At 36.2% G+C, this 9,785-nt stretch overlaps 1 pseudogene; it reads left to right on the plus strand.

The window, feature by feature from the left end:
* Window positions 1-8,049: 8,049 nt before the first annotated feature.
* Window positions 8,050-8,169, plus strand: LOC118636818 (annotated as a pseudogene).
* Window positions 8,170-9,785: the final 1,616 nt, after the last annotated feature.

Here is a 9,785-nt window from a genome sequence, read left to right on the forward strand (position 1 = left end):
ATTTTATATTTCCATTACCAATGTATAAGCATTCTAATTTCTTTACATTTTTGCTAACATGTGTTGTTGTAAAATGTCCTAATTTGTCTTTAGCAAATTTGTTTTATCTTAAAGTCAATTTTGTCTGATATTAGTATAACCACACCAGCATTTTTTATGGTTACTCTTTGCAAGGTACACCTTTTCCATCCTCTTACTTTCAACATATTTGTCTTTTTTAGAAACTAAACTGTATCTCTTGTAGATAGTACATTGAAACCTCAGTTCTAGAACTTAGTTTCAGAAGGCTGTTCGAGAAGTGATTTGTTCGAAAACCGAATCATTTTTCCTCATTAGAAATAATGTAAATTGAATTAATCCATTCAAGACCCTCAAATGATTCCCTGTTTTAACCTTTCTTATATACAGTACATGTCTAATGTACTATTTAATCTATAAATAAACACTTTAAAAACAAAAGGACATGAAATATCAATGAAAATTTAACAAAAAAGAAATAAAATGTACAGAAAAAATGAAATTTTACATACACATCAGAACATACCTTTAATGTTGGAAGCTATTGATGACTAAATATGGAGAGGAGGGATATTATTGTTTGGAAGGGGATCCCCTTTCATAAAAACATCAATTATCTGTTCTTCTGGGGTTCTTTCTCTTTTGTTTCTTTGTTCCACTAGAACTTGCTTCAGGCTCACTGGGCCTCTGTCTCACTAAAAACCTATTCAATGATGTTTGTTTTTGCTTGTATTTTAACACTGGCCTGAAGTGAAACACTGCATTATCATTGAACAAGTTTATCTCATGGTTTGCTACTTTTTTGTCAGGGTGATATTTATCAATAAATATTCACAGCACAATTTCCTGAGATGTTAACAGCATGAAGTTTAGTGGTAAACTGACTCATACTTGTGCGTTCTTTATTTGTCACCTGAGAGACATGTGACCAATCATACAGGTGTCAGCATGAAAGTGTTGTCGGTCAAGAACAGAAGTTTCGTTTGACAACCAAGACATATTTTTCCCTGTGAACAACTTTGTTGAGAACCAAAATGTTCAAGATGGAACAGAGGTTTGACTGCATATAATTTGATCTTAGGTTTTTAATTCAGTCTGACAATATCAGCCTTTGATTAAATTGTATAATCTATTCACATTTAGAGTTATTATTAGTGTGGCTGGATATATGTTGGCCATTTTGTTAAATTTTTTGTATATGTTTTATTCTTTTTGTTCTTTTACTGCCTTATTTTTTATTAAACATATATTTTCTGTTGCATCTTTTTTTAAATGTTACCATGTGCTATTTTTTATCTTCATTGTTGAATGTATTACAGATGTTCCTCATTTTTCCCCCATTGACCCCCTCCTCCCCACTCCTGCCTTTTCTCACACTGTTGTCTGTGTCCATTGGTTATGCATATAAGTTCTTTGTTTATTTCTTCCCACACCCCAACCCTTTTCTCTTTGAGGTTTGTCAGTCTAGCAACCCTTAATCCCTTCACCTTTTTCACCCATTCCCCCAAACCCCCTCCAATCTGAAAACCAACAAAATGTTCTCTGTATCTGTGAGAATGCTTCTGTTCTGCCTGTTCATTTTGTTTGTAGAAACAATTGTTGATAGATATGTATTCATTGCCATTTTGTTTGTTCATATTTTTTATCTTTTTCTTCAAGAAGACCGCAACATTTCATACAACGGTTTGGTGGTGATGAACTCCTTTAACATTTTCTTGTCTGGGAAACTCTTTATATGGCTATCGATTCTAAATCACAGCTTTGCAGGATAGAGTAATCTTGGGTGTAGGTTCTTGCTTTTCATCACTCTGAATATTTCTTGCCACTCCCTTCTGGCCTGCAAAGTTTCTTTTGAGAAATCAACTGACAGTCTTATGGGAACTCCCTTGTAGGTAACTAACTGCTTTTCTCTTGCTGCTTTTAAGGTTGTCTCTTTGTGTTGAACCTTTTGCATTTTGATGATGATGTGTCTTGGTGTGGGCTTCTTGGGGTTCATCTTGTTTGGGACTCTCTGTGCTTCCTGGACTTGCATGTCTGTTTCCTTCACCAAGTTCGGGAAGTTTTCTGCCATTATTGTTTCAAATAGGTTTTCGATTTTGTGTTCTCTATCTTCTCCTTCTGTCACCCCCAAGATGCAAATGTTCACATGCTTGAAGTTGTCCCAGAGGCTCCTTACACTATCCTTATTTTTTTTTTTTATTCTATTTTTTTTTTTTTTTTTTTTTTTTTTGCTGTTCTGATTCAGTGCTTTTTACTTCCTTATATTCCAAATCGATGGTTTTCTTCTTGGCTTTACCTACTGTACTATTGAATCTGTGTAAATTGTTCTTTATTTCAGTTAGTGCCTCCTTCATTTCTGACTGGTCCTTTTTTATGCTCTTGAGTCCCTCACTAAGTTCACTGAGTTCATTGAGCATCCCTATAAGCAGTATTTTGAACTCAGCATCTGTTAGGTTGCTTATCTCCATTTCGCTTAGTTCTTTTCCTGAAGATTTTTTCTGTTCTTTCATTTGGGACCTGTTTCTTTGTCTCTTCATTTTGGCGGCCTCCCTGTGTTTGTTTCTATGTATTACTTAATTATAGGTATGGGGCTAGCTGAGACCAGATGCTGCTTGTTTGAAAGAATTTAGGAAAACCTGAAGCAGGATCCAAGACAGGCCAATCCTATGGTTAAGCAACTGGCAACAGCTTGGGTGGGCCTGAAAGTTGGGTGGGTTGGGGCCTTAGGGAATCACCAGGGTGGGACAACCAGTATGAGTCAGGTTGCTGGAGTGCCAGATATGGCAGCTGTCTGCTGCCCCAGGAAAGGGCTCACCAAAGGAACAAAGGCCTCTGACAGCACGTTTGTCCAGAAGAAAGCCCCCTCTCCAGGCCTCACTCCAATGCCAAACAGCTCAGTTCTTCCCTGTATGTCTCTGGTGCCCCTCAAGCTGCCTCCCCTCCTAGCTTAAAGGGAGTGAGTCCAATAAGTCTGTGCGTGGGCCCTTTAAGAGGAGCTGCCTGGGACTTAAACTGCCTCAGCCTCCCTGAGCCTCAGTTCCTGCTGGTTTTTCCAGCCAGAAGTTATGGGGATTCTCTTCCTGGCACTGGAACCCTGAGCGGGGCACCTGGTGTGGGACGGGGACCCCTCAGTCCTCAGAGGACCTTCCCAGCGGAGGTATCCTCCTAATTTTTATCCGCCACACATGGGTGTGGGACCAGCCTGTCCACCTCCGCCCCTCCTACCAGTCTTGATGTGGCTGCTTCTTTAATTCTGTAGTTGTAGGTCTTCCATTCAGCTTGGTTTCAGGTGGTTTTGAATGATGGTTGTTCTGTAGTTTAGTTGTAACTTTGATGTGGTTATGGGAGGAAGCGATATTGCATTTACCTACGCCGCCATCTTGACCGGAAGTCCTTCTGTTGTATCTTTTTAATTCCTTTGTTGAATAATTTTTCTACATAATTTTATTTTTTTCTTAGTGATTACTCAAGTCTTTTGTACTAAACTAGATATTTACTGTTTGTGATACTCTATTTTTTCCTTTGGTTTCAAATTACTGTTTGATGCCATTTACTCACTAATACAGTTTCATTCTCTCTTACCTCCATTGTGATATTATTGACATCTTTATTTGTTAAGAGCCTAAGAATACAATTTTATAATTATTACTTTATAAAGTTATTTTTAATCCATTAAGATAAGAAAAAATAATATAGAAATAAAATTTGTTTGTTTTTTTTAATTGCCTACACAATTACCTTCATAGTGCTCTTTGTTTCTTTGTGTGGATTCAATTTAATCTCTAGTATCAATTCCTTTCAACCTAAGGAACTTCTTTCGATATTTCTTTTGGTTTTATTTTATTTATTTATGTTTTATATTTCTTGTAAGGCAACTATGCTAGCATTGCATTCACTGGTTGTTTATCTGGGAATTTGTTTTGTCTTCAGTTTTTGACTTGCTTTTTATTTTATTTTGTTTTGTTTTATTTTATTTTATTTTATTTTATTTACTTATTTATTTGTAATTCTCACCCAAGGATATTTTTCCATTTATCTTCAGATAGAGTGAGAGGGAGGGGGGAGGAGAGAGAGAGAGAGAGAGAGAGAGAGACATCAACATCAGAGAAACACATTGATTGGCTGCCTCCCACATGACCCCGACCAGGGCCAGGGATGAACCGCAACCAATGTACATGCCCTTGGCCATAATCGAACCTGCAACTCTTTGGTCCACAGGCTGATGCTCTAACTGCTAAGCCAAACTAGCCAGGGCTGTATTTGCTTTTTAATTGTATAATGATCACCAAAATAAGTCTGGTTAACATCCATCACCACATATAGTTACCATTTTTTTTCTTGGGATGAGAGTTTTTAAGATCTACTCTTTTAGCAACTGTCTTCAGTTTTGAAGGATAGTTTTTCTGGATATAAAGACTTTTGGTTGACAGATTTTTTTTTTAATTCTTTGAGTCTCATCCCAAAACCATCTGGTTTCCACTGCTTGTGATGAGGAGTCAGATATTCATCCACATGTTTATCACATGTGTATATTCACAAAACCATCACCACAATAAAAATGTAGAACTGTCCCTTCATCACAAGGCTCTTTCATGCAATCTTATAGCCATATACTCCATACTTTCCATGCCCTATTCCCCAACCCTTGGTAGCTGCTAATCTCTTTGCCATTTCTATAATTTTGTGATTTTAAGAATATTATATAAATAAAACCATATATTATGTAAACTTTGGAGACTGACTTTTTCACAGCAAAATGTGCACTGAAAAATTATCTAGGTTGTGGCATGTATGGATAATTAATTTATTCTTCTTTATTGCTACATAGTGTTCCATGATATGGATGGAGCACATGTTGTTTAACCATTCACTCATTGAATGCATTTGGATTATTGACAGTTTGGGGCCATTATGAATAAAGCTGCTTTAAGCATTCATACATAGGTTTACTGTGAACATAACTTTTCATTTCTCTGGGATAAGTGGCCCAAATTGCATCTGCTGCATTATATAGTAAGTGTAAGTATGATTTTTAAAGAAACTATCAAAATGTTTTTCAGAGTGACTATAGCATTTTACATTACCACCAAAAATGTACAAGTGATACAGTTTTGGTGCATTCTCAGCAGTATTTGGTGTTACCACAATTTTTTATGGTAGCCAACCTAATAGGTGTGTAGTAATATCTCACTGCAGTTTTAATTTGCATTTCTCTAACAGCTAATGATGTTGGTCATCTTATTATGTGCATGTGTTTACTTACCATCTGCTGTTATTTTCAGCTAAATATCTTTTGTCTGATTTCTAATTAGATTTTCTTTAATTGTTGAATTTTGAGAGTTCTTTATATATTCTAGGTATAAGGCCTTTGTCATATATGTACTTTGAAAATATTTTATCCAAGTTTTTAGCTAGTCTTTTCATCCACTTAATCATTTTCAGAGCAAAACTTTTTTATTTTGATGAGGTCTAATTTATCCATTTTTTTTTCCTCTATGGATTGTGCTTTGGTGTCAAGTAAAAAACTATTCACTTAGCCTTAGGTCCCAAAGATTTCGTCATGTTTTCTCTGAAAGTTTTATAGTATTACATTTTATATTTAAGTCTGAGATTCATTTGGAACTATTTTTGGATAAGGTGTGAGATTTGGATTTAAATCAATTTTTTGCCTATAGATGTCCAATTGCTGTTGAAATGCTGTTTTCCCTCCACTGAACTATTTTTATGCCATTGTCAAAAATCATTTGGGCAGATTTGTGTGGGTCTATTTCTGGATTATCTGTACTGTTCTATTGATCTATGTAGCTATCCCTCCATCAATACCACATTGTCTTAATTACAGTAACTATATATTAAGTCTTAACATCAGGAGATTGATTCCTTCCATTTTACTTTTTAAAATTTGTTTTAGGTTATTTAGAGCCTATTTCTTTTCATACAAATTTTAGAATAAGTTTGTATGTGTCTTCTTCATCAATTGATATGATCATATGATTTTTTCTTTAATCTGTTGATATAGTGGGTTACAGTAACTGATTCTTGACTATTGAACCAGTCTTATATTACTGGAAAAATCCCACTTGGTTGTGGTGTTTAGTGCATTTTTTACATTGCTGGATTTGATTTCCTAATATTGAGTATGTTTGTGTTAACTTTGTGAGAAATCTTAGTTTATAGTTTTCCTTTTTATACTTTTTCACAATAATAGCCTTATAAAATAAGCTGGGAAGGGTTCCATTTTCTTCTGTTTTCATGGGGAGACTATAATATTTATGTTGACTCTTTAAATGTTTGGGATAATTCTGAAGTGAAACAATATGAGTATGAAGATTTTTTTGTCAGGAGCTTTTTTAGTTGTGAATACAACTTCTTTCATAGTAAAAGAACTATTTAGATGATTTATTTTATCTTGATTTAGTTTCAGTACTATATTGGGGTTCTCCAGAGAAACAGAACCAATAGGATATATATAGAAAGAGATTTAGTATGAGGAATTCGCTCACATGATTATGGAGGCTGAGAAGTCCCATGATCTCCATTTGTAAGATGGAGGCCCAGGAAAGCTGGTGGCATAGTACCAGTCCAAACCTGAAGGCCTGAGAACCAGAGGGACCAATGGTGTAAGTCCCAGTTCAAATCCAAAGACCTGAGAACCAGAAGCACATATGTCCAAGGATAAGAGGAGATGGATGTTCCAGCTCAAGTAGAGAGCAAGTTCATCCTTCCTCTGATGTTGTGTTCTGTTCAAGCCATAAATCTATGATGCCCATCCACATTAGTAAGAGCAATTTTCTTGACTCAATCTACCAATTCAAATGCTAATCTATTCCAGAAGCACCCTCACAAACATACCCAGAAATAATGTTTCACCAGTTATCTGGGCATGCCTTAGCCCAGTCAAGTTGACAGATAAAGTTAACCATCACAGGTAACTTGTGGTTTTAGAAGAATTGGTACATTCCAAGATTCCAAATTATTCCAAATTGTTCCTAATATTTCTTTTATTAAAGAAAAATTTAAATATGTTTTTTATTGATTTCAGAGATAGAGAAGAAGAGAGAGGGATAGAGAAACATTGGCAAGAGAGAACCATTGTGCCTTCTGCATACTCCCTCCTGGAGATCAAGCCTGCAATCCATGCATGTGCCCTGAACAGGACTCAAACCAGCATCCTCTCTGTGCATGGTTGATGTTCAACCAACTGAGCCACACTGGCCAGGGCCCTAATATTCCTTTTTTTTAATTCTGTAGGATCTGTAGTTATATCCCTAGATTTCTGATATTGTTTTTAATGTCTTCTCTCTTTTTATCTTTCTAAACTTGCTAAAGGTTTATCAATTTGTTTATTTATTAGAACTACTTTTTATTGCATTGATTTTTCCATTGTTTTCAATTTCAGTTATTTCTGTTCTTATGTTTATTATTTCCTTCTTTCTGCTTTCTTTGATTTCATTTTGCTTTTTGTTTTCTAGTTTCTTGAAGAAAGAAAATTAGATTATTGATTTGAGACCTTTCCTCTTTAATAATATAAACAGCATTTAGTGTTATAAATTTCTCTTTCATTAGATTGTAAAATATTGTAGCTACTTTGGAAAACAATTTTCATTATCTTAAAATGGTAAATGACAAGTTACCATATGACCCAACAGTTAAATCCTGAGGTATATATGGAGAATTGCAAACATATGTTCACACAAAAACTTGTACAGGAATGTTCATAAGCAGCATTGTTCATGATAACCAAACAAGTGTAACTAACGCAAATGTCCATTAGTTGTTGAATGGATAAACAAAATGTATTATATCTATACAGTGGAATATTATTTAACAAAAAAAAAGGAATGAAATACTGATATATGCTATAACATAGATGAACCTTGTAAACATTACGTTAAGTAAAAGAAGTCAATCACAAAAGACTATATATTGTATGATTCCATCTACTTGCAAGTACAGAATAGGCATATGCATAAAAAACAGAAAGTAGATTAGTTTTCTAGGGCCTGGGGGCAAGGAGGAATAAGTAATGGAGTGAAAACTGATTACTAACTCTACATGTTGCAGGTTTGCTAAAGTAATTGTGGTGGTAGAAATGTGTTAGTCTCAGAAGCTACAGCTACTGAGGTTGGTTCACACTATCACAGTTCAGTCAAATGGAGAGAGAGAGAGAGAGAGAGAGAGAGAGAGAGAGAGAAGTAACTGCAAAGAGGTATGGGTGTCCTTTGGGGGTACTAAAAATGTTCTTAAATTAGACAGTGGTGATGGTTGCACAACTCTGTGAATATACTAAATACCACTAAATTGTATACTTTAAAAGGGTAAATTGTATCTCAAGAAGCTATTAAATTTTTTTAAATTTCCCTTTTGGCACTGCTTTAGATGAGTCCCAGATATCTTGATATGTTGTATTTTCATTTTCATTCAATTCTATGTATTTTTTTTTGAATTTCTATTGAGATTTTCTCTTTGATCCATGGATTATTTAGCAGTGCTAAAGTTTTATTTCCAAGTGTACATTTGTTTTTCTGTTACATTTTGGTCATTGATTTCCAGTTTGGTTCCATTACAGTTAGAGAACATATTTTGTGTGGTAAGTAGAATAATGTCCCCACAAAGATGTCCATGTCTTAATCCCCAGAACATGTGAATATGTTATGTTACATGAAAGAGTTAAGGTTGCAGATGAAATTAAAGTTGCTAATCATTTAAAATGAAATTGGGAGATTATTTTGAATTATCCATGTGGGCCCAGGCTAATCACACAAGTCTTTAAAAATAAAAGAGGAAAGAAGAATATTCAGAGAGATGTAGCGTGACAAGGACTCAACTTGCCATTGCTGACTTTGAAGGTGGAGGAAGGAACCTAGTAGACCCTATATGCTGGAAACATTCCTCAGTTTACAGCCTAAAAGTAAACAGTGACCTTGGTCTTATAAGCACAGGAAATGAAATCTGCCAACAACCAAAATGAGCAAGGAAATAGATTCTTTCCTATATCCTTCAGAGATAAATGAAGCCATTCTAACACTTTGATTTTAAACCTGATGAGACTAGGAATCTAATTTCCTGTGTTGCAGTCAGATTTGTCCCCAGACAGAGAATTAGAGTATGAGGCTCCCCTTGTGTTTCCCTTTTCTCAGGGATTATATTCTTGTAATGCTAACTGTGCAATGCCTGAAAATAGTTCTCATTATATTTGTCTAGTTTTTACAGTTGTTCATGGTGGGCAAGCAGGATCAGCACCAATTATTCCATCATTATCAGAAGTGAAAGTGGAGAAGAGAAAAAATGGCGGCGGAGTGAAGGGAAGCTACACAGACCGTCTCCCAGAACCAAACTGGAATTACAACTATAACACAGACAAATTGATGGGAAAAAGCAACAGAAAACAGCTTGCGAGGACCATACAACGAGGGACACTGACTCGATCCTGGTAGGCATGCGAAGGCGCGAGACGGGGGCTGGGAGCCCACGGTCAGCAGCGCAGCAGCAGCCTTAGCTGGGAGCAGCGCACTCGGGTTACACTCCCAAGCGGCTCCACAGCACAGAGCTGGGACAGAGGCTAAACAAGCCACAGCCACTCACCTTAGCCTCTGGCAGAGGGAGGGCAGACTGGACTGGAACTGTGTAGGGACACTTGGGATTTGGAGGGCACTCAGAGCTTTTGCTGAGTGGCAGCCACGCAGGACGGTGGCCATATTGCTCCATCCCAGGGCTCAGAGGAGAGGCAGCAGCCCCTCCCTTGGAGAACAACCCTATCCTGTGGC

Source organism: Molossus molossus, unplaced genomic scaffold (genome assembly GCF_014108415.1).
Source record: "Molossus molossus isolate mMolMol1 unplaced genomic scaffold, mMolMol1.p scaffold_m16_p_2, whole genome shotgun sequence".
Classification (NCBI taxonomy): Eukaryota; Metazoa; Chordata; class Mammalia; order Chiroptera; family Molossidae; genus Molossus; species Molossus molossus.